At 39.8% G+C, this 14,798-nt stretch overlaps 1 protein-coding gene across 5 annotated transcripts in view; it reads left to right on the forward strand.

The window, feature by feature from the left end:
- The window catches only part of AFG1L (AFG1 like ATPase), a 251,443-nt gene that overhangs the window by 15,312 nt on the left and 221,333 nt on the right, over nt 1-14,798 (forward strand). The window lies entirely within an intron of this gene.

Here is a 14,798-nt window from a genome sequence, read left to right on the forward strand (position 1 = left end):
TCAGTTACTGTGTGTCCTCACCAACAGCTGATATTCTTTTTAATTTTAGTCACTCTAATAAGTGTATACTGATATCTCATGATTTTATTTTGCTTTTTCCTGATACATTTTGAGGTTGAATACTTTTATATATTTACTGGACACTTGGATAGGCTCTTTTGTGACATGTACTTTATCTATTTCTTAATGAGTTGTAGTTCTTTTTTTAATTTTTTAAAATTATTTTTTATTTTTAATGAGTTGTAGTTCTTTACATAATCTTGATGTAAGTCCTTTGTCAGAAACATAGATTACAAGTATTTTCTCCCAGTCTGTAGCTTGCTTTTTAATTTTATTTTTTCATTTATCTCTTATCTTACAAGTGATGTAAGGCCAGCTTTTCATTTTTGAAGCTGGATTTCTCTGTGTCATCCAGGCTGGACTGCAGTGGTACAATCACAGTTCACTGCAACCTGGACCTCCTGGGCTCAAGCAGTCCTCCCACCTCAGCCTCCCAAGTAGCTAGGACGACAGGCATGTGCCACGACACCCAGCTAATTTTTAAAATTTTCTGCAGAGACAGCATCTCTCTGTTTCCCGGGCTGTTCTGGGACTCCTGGCCTCACACTGTCCTTCCACCTTGGCCTCTCAAAGTGTCGGGATTACTGGTGTGAGCCACCATGTTCAATTTAGCTTTTTCATTGCTAATAGAATATTTGCTTAAAGAGAAGTTCTAAATTTTATTCTACTTATTTAATATTAATTTTTTTAGAGATGGGGTTTTGCTCTGTCACCCAGACTGGAGTGCAGTGGTGCAATCATAGCTTACTGCAGCCTTGAACTCCTGGGTTCAAGCCATCCTCCAACCTTAGCCTTCCAAGTAGCTGGGACTACAGGGTTGTGCTCAGCTGAAGAAGTTCTACATTTTAATGTAGTCCAATTTAGCAGTCTTTTTATATGTGTCCTATTTAAGAAATCTTTGCTTACTCAAGGTCACAAAGCTATTTTTATATGTTCTTTTAGAAGCTTTATTGTTTTACTTTTCATGTTTAGATCTATGATACCTTTGGAATTAATTTTTGTGTATGATGTTAGGTTAGGGTCAAGATGTATTTTTCTCTGTATGGTTATCCAATTGACCCAGCAACATTTTTTGTATAGAGTATCTTTTTTTTTTTCTGGGCCACTGCAGTGCTGCTTTTGACATAAATCAAGTGACCATGTATGTATGGGCTTCTATTTTGTTCCAGTGGTCTATTCTTGTACCAGTATCACACTGTCCTAAATGTAGTTTTTATAATAAGTCTTAATATCTGGTTGTATAAGTCCTCCAACTTTGTTCTTTTTCAAAATTGACTAAACCTGAGCTTTGATACCATAGCCATTGGCTGCATGTGGACACTGAGCACTTGAAATGTGTAATATAATTGGGAAACTACATTTTAAATTTCATTTAATTTTAGTTAACTTAAATGTAAAATTTAAAAAGGATACTTGGGCTGGATGTGGTGGCTCATGCCTATAATCCTAGCACTTTGGGAGGCTGAGGTGGGTGGATCACCTGAGGTCAAGAGTTCAAGACCAGCCTGATCAATATGTTGAAACCCTGTCTCTACTAAAAATACAAAAGTTAGCCAGTCATGGTGGCAGGCGCCTGTAGTCCCAGCTACTCAGGAGGCTGAGACAGGAGAATTGCTTGAACCCGGGAAGCGGAGGTTGCAGTGAGCCAAGATTGTGCCACTGCATTCCAGCCTGGGTGACAGAAGCAAGACTCCATCTCAAAACAAAAAGAAAAGGGTAGTTAAGGATACTTGATTCTGCTGTTGGAAAACCATTCAGCTATTGGAAAACTTTTAAATATTTTTGGAACATCTTGGGAAAGTGAACCTACTTTTTCTCAACTATAGATTTTACGAAGTCTAAATACAAATTAAATATTTCCTATGAAAATTTAGCTTCCAATTTGAGATGTGTTGCAGGTGTCAAATACTAAATCTTTAAGACCTAGTAGAAAAAAGAATGTATAATATCTTATTAATAATTAAAAATTTTTATTACATGTTGATTACATGTTAATTACAATTCTTGATGTGAACAACTCTCAGGGGTCTCAGCTTTTACCCAGCTTGCAAGATAACACTTTAGCCAGTTACTGTTTCATGGATGTTGGATCCAGACGTGGAACTCCTGGATCAGAGACAAAGAACTTTATCATGGACCAGCAGGCAATGTGAGCTTTATGTGTGCGTCAGTTCCCCTTGTTCCTCAAGTCCCATGGGGCTATTCAGAGATTGGCCCAGGTGGGTGATGTATATTCAGCAGGTTTGTGTCACATTTGAGGAATCCCAAGCTTAGGATACCTCATCTTTTATAAGGGCTGCAAACAAGCCTTCCCAGCTTTTTACCTGGGGGTAGATGTTATTATACTAGACAGCAAATAAACCTGCATTATTTACATTTCCATCAGCAGTATATGAGGGTTCTAATTTCTCTGCACGTTCTCCAACACTAGTTATTGTCTGTGTTTATCATTGACATCCTAGTAGATGTGAAATGGTATCTGATTTTAATTTTGATTTATATTTGCCAGATGACTAGTGATACTGAGTATAATTTCATGTGCTTATTGACCAGTTATATATCTTGGAGAAATGTCTATTTAAATTCTTTGTCCATTTAGAAATTGCATTTGTCTTTTTATTGCTGAACTGCAAAAGTTCTCTATGTGTTCTGGATACAGATTCCTTATCAGAGATGTGATTTGCAAATATTTTCTCCCATTCTGTGAGTTGTATTTTCACCTTTTTTTTTTTTTTTGACACATAGTCTTGCTCTGTCACCTAGGCTGGAGTGCAGTGGGGTGATCTCAGCTCACTGTAACCTCTGCCTCCCGGGCTCAAGTGATTATCGTGCCTCAGCCTTCGGAGTAGCTGGGATTACAGGCGTGTGCCACTATACTCGTCTAATTTTCATATTTTTAGTGGAGATGGTGTTTTGCCATGTTGGCCAGGCTGGTCTCAAACTCCTAGGCTCTGAAGCAATCCTTTAACTTAAACCCCTTGAATAGCTGAAACTACAGGCAAATGTCTCATTGTGCCTGGAAGTTAATATTAGTTTTATTCTAGAATTCTTACTGTAATTGTGAGTGGGATTTTTTTTTCCTATTGTATTTTCCAAATGGTTATCTATGATATGCTGAAAGATAAAGATATTAAAATGTGTTTCTCTACTTCCAGTATCCTTTTTTGCTTAAGAGAAGGCATAAGCCACTGCACTCTTTAAAACTTTTAAGTGGCTCCTAAGGTTGTTAGGGTTAAATTCAAGCTGCATATCATTGCAAGGCCCTGCCTCACCTGGCTCCCTTGTACTCCCCCAGTAGTTCATCGCTTACCCGTCTCTGCTTTCACTTTACATCTCAGCCAAACTGAACTTGTTTTGTTTTCTTTAGTATTCCACATTGTCATGTTTCTAGGGCTTCTTTCAGGCTAGTACATCTCCCTTCCTCCCTCCCTCTCTTCTGTCTGCCCTTCTGATCTCAATTGAAGCATCATTTTCTTTGAATACCCTTTCTAAACTCCCTAACCTAGATTACTAGCTTTGGCCCTGTGATCTTACTGCATCTATCCCTTCCCCTTAGGACATTCCACAGTTTATTAGAGTTGTTTATCCACTTATTTGTGTCTACCTTTTCTTTTCTTTTCTTTTTTTTTTTTGAGATGGGTGTGTGTTGATGTGTTGTCCAGGCTGGTCTTAAACCTTAAAAGCAATCCTCCCCACTCAGCCTCCTGAGTAGCTGAGATTACAGACACTCCACCATGCCCAGCTGTCACTGCTTTGAGTGTAGTTAACAACATCCATCCAGCTCGCCACTGATTGTATTTGCCGTTTCTAGCACTAATTTTTGTATTTTTAGTAAAGGCTGGGTTTTGCCATGTTGGCCAGACTGTTCTCAAACTCCTGACCTCAGATGATCTACCTGCTTTGGCCTCCCAAAGTTCTGGTATTACAGGCATGAGCCACCATGCCTGGCCTAATATACAATTTTTAAAAGACAATATTTACCTTCTATTGAAAGATTCTGGTCACTCATTTTGCCTAAGTTCCTGAAGAGTATCAAATATAGAGGCCAGACAAGTGGCTCATGCCTGTGATCTCAGCACTTTGGAAGCCTCTGAGGCAGGAGGATCACTTGAGGCCAGAAGTTCAATAAAGAGCTTTGTACACTATAGTCACTTTATCATTATTTTTGAACCATTTGTTACTTCACCAAACTCTCTATTTAATACTTTTAAACTGATTATTTCCAGGATAATTAAGTCTTTTTGTTTTGTTTTTTGAGACAGAGTCTTGCTCCATTGCCCAGGCTTGAGTAAAGTGGTACAATCTCTGCTCACTGCAACTTATGCCTCCTGGATTCAAGCGATTCTCCTGCCTCAGCCTCCCGAATAGCTGGGACCACAGGCATGCACCACCATGCCCAGCTAATTTTTGTATTTTTAGTAGAGATGGGGTTTTACCATGTTGGCCAGGCTGGTCTCAAACTCCTGACTTCAGGGGATCTGCCCGCCTTGGCTTCCACGCAGGGATTACAGGCATGAGCCACCGTGCCCAGCCAGGATAATTAAGTTTTTAAGCCTAACTGCCCCTTAGTTAAATTTTGTATTTGTAGTAGCACACCAACATTTTCTTGAATTGTGATTGTGATCCAACTTGATTTGCTTCCTAATGTGGTGTCATCTTCAGATTTGAAGACTAGGTCATTTATGTCTTCATTTAGTGCTAAATATATCAATATTTTATACTTGAAGTTCAACAAACTTTACATAAACCTAGTTATTATTCAAAATTCTTAAGAGCCTGCTATGTAAAATATAAGGGCTTTTAGATGTGTATGAAAAGGAATTTCTTCCCTCCAACACTTTGGCTTTGGGCTTTTCATAGAAAACGCTGCTGCTGCTGCTGGTAGGCTTTGTATGAGTGCCACTTATTAGAGGCAGTTGACCTTAGCGTGCAGGCAGAGCCAAACTCTAACAAGGTTGAGGAGGATGGAGACCCAGGAGGAGTGGGTTGTTGGTTGCTCTAGGAGATTTGAGTACTTCAGATATGAGAGCCTGAAAGAGGTTTGTATTTTGATTTTCTGTTGCCTGCCTGTGACAAATGGGAGCACAGCCTTCACTAGTCTATAGTATTATGGTTGTTTGAGTGAGAATGAGATCCTGGTGTTTTGGGTCACTTAGCTTCAGATCCTGGTTTGGACACTCATTTGACTTTTTAAGGTATTTTGGTTTCTTCATGTATAAGGAATAATAATGCCTAACTCAGATTTTTCTGGAGAAGTAAGATAATATACAAAAAGTGCTATTTGTGCACTGGCTACATAGTGGGCATGTCTCTCTCTCTCTTTTTTTTCTGTTTGGACAACAGGGCTTCTGTTACCCAGGCTAGAGGGCAGTGGCACCATCTTAGCTCACTGCAGCCTCGACCTCTGGAGCTCAGGTGATCCTCCCACCTCAGCCTCCCAAGTCACTGGGACTACAGGTGCATGCCACCACCCTCAATTAATTTTTGTATTTTTTGTAGAGATGGGGTTTTGCCATGCTGCTCAGGCTGGTCTCAAACTCCTGAGCTCAAGAGATCTGCCCAAGTAGGTACTTATTAGTATTAGTTTTCTTTTTCTTTACCTTTCAGAATGTTGTTCCTAATGAAGTTTCTTTATTTTTTCTTTTAATACTTTTATATTTATTTTATTTTAAGACAGAGGCTGGGGGTGGTGGCTCCTGCCTGTAATTCCAGCACTTTGGGAGGCTGAGGCAGGTGGATCACGAGGTCAAGAGATTGAGACGATCTTGGCCAACATGGTGAAACCCTTTCTCTACTAAAAATACAAAAATTAGCTGGGCATGGTGGCATGCACCTGTAATCCAAGCTACTCAGAAGGCTGAGACAGGAGAATCACTTGAACCCACGAGGCAGAGGTTGCAGTGAGCCAAGATTGCGCCACTGCACTCCAGCCTGGGTGACAAAGTGAGACTTTATCTCAAAGAAGAAAAAAAAGACAAGATCTCACTCTGTCATCTAGGCTGAGTGCAATGATACAGTCATGGCTCACTGTGGCCTTGACCTCCCAGGTTCAAGTGATCCTTCCACTTCAGCCCCCTTCAGTAGCTGGGACTATAGGTGCATGCCACCCTGCCCAGCTAATTTTTGATTTTTTTTGTAGAGACAGGGTCTTGTTATGTTTCCAGACTGGTTTCAAACAACTAGACTCAAGAGATACTCCCTTTTTGGCCACGTACAGCCATGAGTTACCATACCTGGCCAAAAGGATAGTTTTCTTTACTTTGGGTATACTTTACATTTGTATAGACATATGTCATTTTTCATGTCTTCAATTCTTTCTTTTAATCATGGGTGTTTTGGTGTTTTTGAGTTGGAAATTTTTAATAGAATGTTTCTAACTGAATACCACTCTACTAATAAGTTGTATGTAAGTTTTCTGCATGTTGTACCACACCTTTATTGATTTTGAGTATGCAGTTGGAGATGAATTCTCAAAAAAATTGACCTCAAGTATTAAAATAACCTAAAGAATGAAGCAAAGCTTTAAAATATAATTTGTTTTTTTTTTTGAGACAGGGTCTTGCTCTGTCACCTAGGCTGGAGTGCAGTGGTGCGTTTTGGCTGACTGTAATCTCCACCTCCTGGGTTCAAGCGATTCTCCTGCCTCAGCCCCCGACATAGCTGGGACTACAGGCATGTGCCACCATGCCCAACTAATTTTTGTATTTTTAGTAGAGACTGGGTTTTGCCATGTTGGCCAGGCTGGTCTCAAATTCCTGACCTCAGATGATCTATCTTCTTGGGCCTCCCAAAGTTCTGGTATTACAGGCATGAGCCACCATGCCTGGCCTAAAATACAATTTTTAAAAGACAATGTTTACCTTCTGTTGAAAGATTCTGGTCCCTCATTTTGCCTAAGTTCCTGAAGAGTATCAAATATAGAGGCCAGGCAAGTGGCTCATGCCTGTGATCTCAGCACTTTGGAAGCCTGAGGCAGGAGGATCACTTGAGGCCAGAAGTTCAATACCAGCTTGGGCAACATAGTGAGAACCTGTCTCTACAAAAAAGTAAAAAAAAAGATAAAAAATTACCCAAGCATGGTAGTGCATATCTGTAGTTCCAGCTACTGGGGAGACTGAGTTGGGAGAATCACTTGACCCAGGAATTTGAGGCTGCAGTGCTGTGACTGAGCCACTGCAGTCTAGCCTGGACAATAGAATGAGAACTTGTCTCTAAAATAAAGTAATAATAATAAAAAAGGATATCAACACAATAAAGATATTAAATCTAGTCCAACTTAAAGCATCAAAGAACATTTGCTATTATCACCCTAGCTGTGTGGAAACAGTGTCAATATGATTAAGCTTTATGACATGTGTCAAGATCATGATTATCTTGCCTGTGTCGACAATGTTTCCTCTTGTGTTCTTTTTTTGGTTGTGAGATAGAGTCTCGCTCTGTGTCCCAGGCTACAGTGCAGTTGTGTGATCATAGATCATAGTTTACCTTGGCCCTGAACTCCTGTGTTCGAGTGATCCTCCCACCTCGGCTTCCTAAAGTGCTGGGATTACAGGTATGAGCCACTGCACCCAGCCTTCCTCTCATGTTCTTAAGATGCAATAGTCCAAGTATCCTGATTTTACAGGTGGAAGTACAAAGGCAGGAAAGAGTAAGTCTCTTTTGAGAAGCTTTGGGGAAGACTTTGCCAGAAGCTAACTTCCCCTTAGGTATCATTGGCCAGGGTGGTGATCACGTGCTCAGTCCACCATGGAGAACAACATTATCATAAATGAGAGCTGAAGTGGTGTAGTCAGGTGAGGAACCCAGAGATTATTACTCCAGAGCCCACGTTCCATCCATTACTATAACATCCTGCCTGCCTGTTATTCTGGGGGGCACAGATGCCACTTCCTGGCTTTGGGAACATGGACAAGTTACTTTGCCTCTCTGTGCCACAGTTTCTTCATTTTTAAAGTAGGGATAATATTAGTACCTACTTCATAGGGTAGTTGTGAAGATCAATTCAGTTAATGTACAGAAATTCCTTAGAAAAGTAGCCTGGTACTTAGTAAATACTCAGTAAAGGTTAGCAATTGCTACTGTTACTAGCTACATGATCTTGGTCTATTAACCTACAATGCTAACTCTCTGGTCTAAATCATAAATATCGCTCTCTCTCTCTTTCTTTCATTTTTCTTTATGGGGACAGGGTCTCACTCTGTTTCCCAGGCTGGAGTGCAGTGGCATAATCACAGCTTACTGCAGCCTCAACCTTCCTGGGCCCCAGTGATTCTCCCATCTCAGTCTCCTGTGTAACTGGGACTACAGGTGTGCAGCACCATGCCTGGCTAATTTTTGTATTTTTAATAGAGACAGGATTTCACCATGTTGCCCAGGCTGGTCCTGAACTCCTGGACTCACTGATCTGCCCACCTCGGCCTCCCAAATTGCTGCCATTACAGGCATGATCCACTGAGTCCAGCTCATAGATATCTCTTAACTATTTGAATAGTCTCCTAATTTCTACTTCGACATAAAAAATACATAGTAGTTTTATTGAAAGTAATTCACGGCTGAGCGTGGTGGCATAGATCTGTAATGCCAGCACTTTGGGAGGCCAAGGCAGGTGGATCACCTGAGGTCAGGAGTTCAAGACCTGCCAGCCCAACATGGTGAAATCCCATCTCTACTAAAAATACAAAAAATTAGCGGCTATGGTGGCAGGCTTCTGTAATCCCAGTTACTCGGGAGGCTGAGGCAGGAAAATTGCTTGAACTTGGAAGGTGGAGATTGCAGTGAGCTGAGATTGCATCATTATACTCCAGTCTGGGCAACAAGAACAGTACTTCATCTCAAAAAAAAAAAAGTAAAAGAATTTACATACTATATAATTCACATATTCTGCTTCCACTTAACATTCCTAGTCTTATTTTCTAGAGTAATCTTTTATTATCAATCTTTATTATCTTTCAATAATGTCTTATACCCTGATCAAAACCTTCTGCTTCTTAGAGGGGTTGTTTAATTTTAAAATAAAGGGAAATAAAGAAAAGAATAATAATTTTAAAAACCTTCTCCTTGTTCTCAATCCTGTTTACAAAATCTACACTACTTACCATGGCTTTTAAGGCCCTATGTAATTTAGTGCTTGTTGTGCTTTTTTTTTTTTTTTTAAGACAGATTCTTGCTCGGTTGCCTAGCCTGGAGTGCAGTGGGTGATCTCAGCCCAATGCAAACTTTGCCTCCTGAGTTCAAGTGATTCTCGTGCCATAGCCATATGAGTAGCTGGGATTACAGGCATGCACCACTATGCCCGGCTAACTTTTGTATTTTTGGTAGAGACTGGGTTTCACCATGTTGGCCAGACTGGCCTTAAGTAATCTGCCCACTTTAGCCTCCCAAAGTATTGGGATTACAGGTCTGAGCTACTGCACTGGGCCTCTTATTGTCCTTTCCAACCTCTTCTTGTAGCACTTACTCTACCGTGCTTATTTGCGTCAACCACATAAACTCCCTTTCTTTTCCTTGAAAATGTGAAGCTCATTTCCATTTCTACTTTGCTTCATCTATAACCTAAGGCTGGGATGTTCTCCTTGATATTCCTCATGGGTGACTGCTTTTGGCATTCAGATGTCAACTTAATGTGTTTTTCATAGAAAGGCTTTATCCTGATAATGTGTAGGAGTCTCTGATCATTCCCTGACACAGTGCTTCTCAACCTTTAATGTGCATGTAAAACACCTAAGTATTTTGTTGAAAATGCAAATTTTGATTCAGAGGGCTGGGGTAGGGCCTCAGATTCTCTATGCCTTCCTTCCTTCCTTCCTTTGTTCTTTTTTCTTTCCTTTCTTTTTTGTTTTTTCTTTAGAGACAGGGGCTTCCTCTGTTGTCCAGGCTGGAGTGCAGTGTTACAATCTCACTGTAACCTCAGACTTCCGGTCTTAAGTGATCAGCCACCCAAAGTACTGGGACTACAGGAATGAGCCACTGTGTCCAGCTCAACGCTTATTTTTTAAACAGTAGTTCTTGGGCTGGATGTGGTAGCTTATGCCTGTAATTCTAGATCTTTGGGAGGCCAAGGTAGAAGGATTGTTTGAGCCTAGGAGTTCAAGACCAGCCTAGGGAACATAGGGAGAACCCTTCCTACAAAAAATGAAACATGAGCCAGGGATGGTGGTATGCACCTGTAGTCCCAGCTACTCAGGAGGTGGGAGTGGAAGGATAGATTGAGCCTGGAGGGTTGAGGCTGCAGTAAGCCATGATCATGCCACTGTACTCCAGCATGAACCATAGAACGAGAGACCCTGTTTTAAAAAAAATAATAAAACATTGGTTCTTATCTTGTTTAAAAATCTGGAAGTTGGATATTTAGAGGACTTGCCTCAGATTAAACATACTTACATATAATTTCTTTTAAAGAACTCATAAATTATTGACAAATAATAATTGTCTATAGGGTACACTCTGATGTTTTAATAGATGTATATGTTCTAGAAAGATTAAATGAAGTTAATAACATATTCATCACCTCACCTCTTTATCATATTTTTGTGATGAGACTATTTAAAATCCATTATTAGTTTTGAAATATACAATATATAATTTTCTTTTAATTTCAAGAGGCTCCCAGACACTACCTCCCCTTAAGTCTGTCACGGATGCTAACTCAAGACCTTGTTAAGAAAAAAAACCCCTATATTTATTATGTAACAATTCTTGTAAGGGTATCATTGACAATTTGCATTGGCTCTTCATTTTTGGATTATGCCATTAAGAAGAGCATAATTATAAATTTGTAATTACTTAACGGGTTCTTTCTGTTTACTGCACAGGCAAAATCAATTCCCTGAGACTGTGGCATTGCAATAGAGAAAAGAATTTAAGTGATGCAAGGGAGTCCCACACAGGAGAACTGGAATTATCCCTTAAATCAGTCTTTCTGAAGGCTTGGAGCTGAGGATTTTTATGGACAGTTTCGAAGGCAAGCGGCTAGGGGATGGCGCTGTTGATTGATTGAGGATGAAATCATAGGGGTATAGAAATCAGTCCTCATGCACTTAGTCCAACTCTGGGTGGGACAATAGGACCAGTTAAGTTATGAGTCATGAGTCCAGGTGGGGTGAGTCTGAAAGACATTTCAGCAAAACCAGTCTTAGGTTCTATAACAGTGATGTTATTTGTAAAAGCAGTTGGAGAAGTCACAAATCTTGTGACCTCTGGCCACATGACCCCTAAGCAGTAAGGGATTATAGAAACCTGGCCTACATTTTAGCAGAGTTCAGGCCCCTCCCATAATTTTATTCTTGTAGGCTTTCATTAGTCTTACAAAGGTGGCTTTTGGTTTTTGAGCAAGGAGGGGTTAGCTTTAAGGAGGGAGCAATAATATTTTCATGATTACTTTAAAGTTAAGCTGTAAACTAAATTCCTCCCAAAGTTAGCTTGGCCTGTACCCAGGAATGATCAAGCACAGCTTGGAGGTCAGAAGCAAGGTGGAGTTGACTATGTCAGATTTCTCTTACTGTCATAATGTTGCAAAGGCAGGTTCAGTTTATTATATATTATTTGTTAATGTAGTGAAATTTGTTAAGGGGAGCATATTAGCATAAACTTGGGACTCTACAGCTTCAGGATAATTTTATTTGTTTCAAATTTATGTTTTAAGGTGAAAATGGACTTCTTTTCTTGCAGATAGCATTTCCATAAATGTGGTGACTGTGTCTAAAACCCTCTAGACTTTCTGTAAGATGTGTGGCGTATGGCAAGCACCAACCTCACAACAAGATCAGGACAAGAAAAGATTCTCTGTGTGCTCAAGGAAAGTGGTGTTATGACAGGAAGCAAAAGTAGCTATCATAATCACAGGCAGACTAAGCTGATTTTCCAGAAAAAGGCTGAAACACAAAGAAGACTGTGCTGAGACTTGAATGTGTTGAGTCCAACTGCAGATCTAAGAGAATGCTGGCCACAAGAGATGCAAGCATTTTGAACTGGAAAGAGATAAGAGAAAGGGCCAAGTGTTGATCCAGTTTCTAAGCATCATCTTTTGTTTTATTATGCAGATAATAAAATCTTGAGGTTATATTTACTTAAAAAAGTTGGAGAAAATAAAAGTAATTACAACTATACACAAAGCCTGAGGAAACTCATTTTTTTCTCCTCTGGTGAAAGTAAAACTAAATAGGAGTAATTTTTTTAATATTGAGGAAGATTTAATAGGTTATTCAGATGTAGGATACAAGATATTGACTAAATCTTAGAGCAAGTGGGCTGTGGAGTATAGTAGGATCTTCCTGAAACTTAGTTTAGGAGAATATAATGAAATAAGGTACAAAATTGAAGTATTTGAAAGAATAGCGCAGGCTTTTTGGGTTCCCAAATCTTCCATTTATATTTGTAGATTAGTGTGTGGAACTTCCGAATGGCATTTTCCCACTGTCCATTTGGAGTACAATAAGACAAATTAATACAAATCAAAATAATATGGCAGCAGCATCACATAATTTGTGTACACTGATGTAGTAACAGATTTAATTTAGTGCAGCTTTTGAGGAGTCTTTTGTATTTCAATTTATACAGCTGCTATCCAGGGCTAAGCTGGCCAATCTGTCAGCCTTGAGTATCTTGGCTGACTGATTCTCTTTTTATCTCTGCTGCCTAGTGGAGTTTATGCCTCATCTTCAGCGTACCTTGGTTTTCTTTTCTGAAAACTGGGAATGAAGTCTACACTATTAAATCAAGATGTTAGGCTAGTGAAAATAAAAGTAGAAAGACTTTAAGCCTCTCCAAAGGCAGATGCCAAGAGAAACAGTGTTTTGGCCACAATCCTGATATTTCCTGTGACTAACTTTTAAACAATTTCTTATGTTATGTTATGTCATGTCATGTCATGTTATTTAGCTAGGGTCTTGCTCTGTCATCCAGGCAGGAGTGCAGTGGCACAACCTCCACTCACTGTAGCCTCAACCTCCCAGGTTCAAGTTATCCTCCAGCCTTAGCAGTCCAAGTAACAGTAGTTCCTACTAGTAGTAATCCCTACAGGACTACAGGTATATACCATTATACCTAGCTAATAATATATTATAGTTTTTTGTAGAGACAAAGGTTTCACTATGTCACCCAGGCTGGTCCCAAGCTCCTGGGCTCAAATGATCTTTATACCTTAGCCTCCTAAAGTGATGGGATTATAGGCGTGAGTCACTGTGTCTGGCCAAAACAATTTTTATTTATTTTAGAGATGAGGTCTTGCTGTGTTGTCCAGACTGCAGTGCAGTGGCCATTCACAGGCATGATCATGATGCTGTATTGCCTCCAACTTTTGGTTTCAAGGGATCCTCCTGCCTCAGCCTCCCAAGTGGCTGCGACTACAGATGTGCTCCACTCTACCCAGCCTCAGCTTTTAAAAATTAAGTATTATTTATTTATTTGTCAATTTGAGACACAAATAAATATGCTCTGTGGATTATAGTCTTGGGCCTGTTGTGTTAACACTTTTCTGTACATTATTTGTACTAAATATAATCCTTTAAAGTAAGGCTGTTGGGAAATAGGGGTGTGTGGGTATGTGAATGAGAGGGATATGAAGAGGGTGGGACTTTGTGCCCCACCTTCTCACTTTTCTCTTTAATAAGTTGAGGATTTGATGGAAGATTTTATATGTAAAAAAGTACAGCTATTAAAATAAAGTTTGAAAACCACTCCTTTAAACAGTGAGATGAATTTCAAGCCAAAGATTGATAAAATCACATTTGGATTTTAGTAAGATCAGCCTTGGAGTTGGCAGAAGATATTTTACAGATCGAGGTGATGGTAAATTTGGCACAATTTGGTGATAATCAAAGTGATGATAATCAGAGTCATAAATCAATACATGGAGGCTATACATTGATTTGACTTAACATAGTGGGGCATTTTGAAGGGAGTAGCCTACAGGTCAAAGCTGGATTAAACGATTTTCTGATTTGCAATTGGTTAAGGAAAGAAAGCTTTATCTAAAAATTTGGGGTCAACAGAAAAGAATGTTAGCTCTGGCTCATGAGCATAACCTCCTCTAGGCCCCACAGGAAGAAATTTAGAACAAAGAACGGTGGTCAGAATTCAGTCTTCAGTTCCCTTTTATCTGAGGTCTGTGTGCCAGTGGATCTATTTGGTAGAGGTTGGAATTTCTGAGAAACAACTCAATGACATATATTAAGATGTTATCTTTAGTTTCTATAGGGAACATCCCTAACTTTCTTGGCCATTATTTTGAGCTGCTATTATCTTTTTACTTATCAAGTGGCTTATTTACTTCTCAGGGCTAGCTAGGTGTCTGGAATTTCCCTTAAAGGAATTCCAGATTTTTCTTTATGTCTACACGGGGTTGGGGGGGCATGGCAGGCCCTAAGAGCAATCCCTGCTTCCTTTAAAGGGCACAAGCTGTGGTGGTAGGATGAGGAAGGAGAGGAGGGAATGGATTAGAGAGTATTTCACATACAAAATTGAGTAGCATTGATGATTCATTGGCCGAGAACCTGATTGAAGAGTGAATAGGATTGTGGGAGGGAGAGGAATAAATCAGTAATCACTCTGAGGTTTTCACTTGGTTGACTCCAGAAATCTAAAAGAGAGGGTAGAGAAGAGCATTTTTCTCTGGTTGTGAGATTCTCAAATCCTGTAACACTAACTGGGTATTCAACAGTTAAATTCTGACACTTTATTTGGAGTGAGCATCACATCTCACAAGTAAAAGGGCTTAGTCCCACAGAATGCCTCCAGTTCAC

The sequence above is a fragment of the Callithrix jacchus genome, chromosome 4, assembly GCF_049354715.1.
Source record: "Callithrix jacchus isolate 240 chromosome 4, calJac240_pri, whole genome shotgun sequence".
NCBI lineage: Eukaryota > Metazoa > Chordata > Mammalia > Primates > Cebidae > Callithrix > Callithrix jacchus.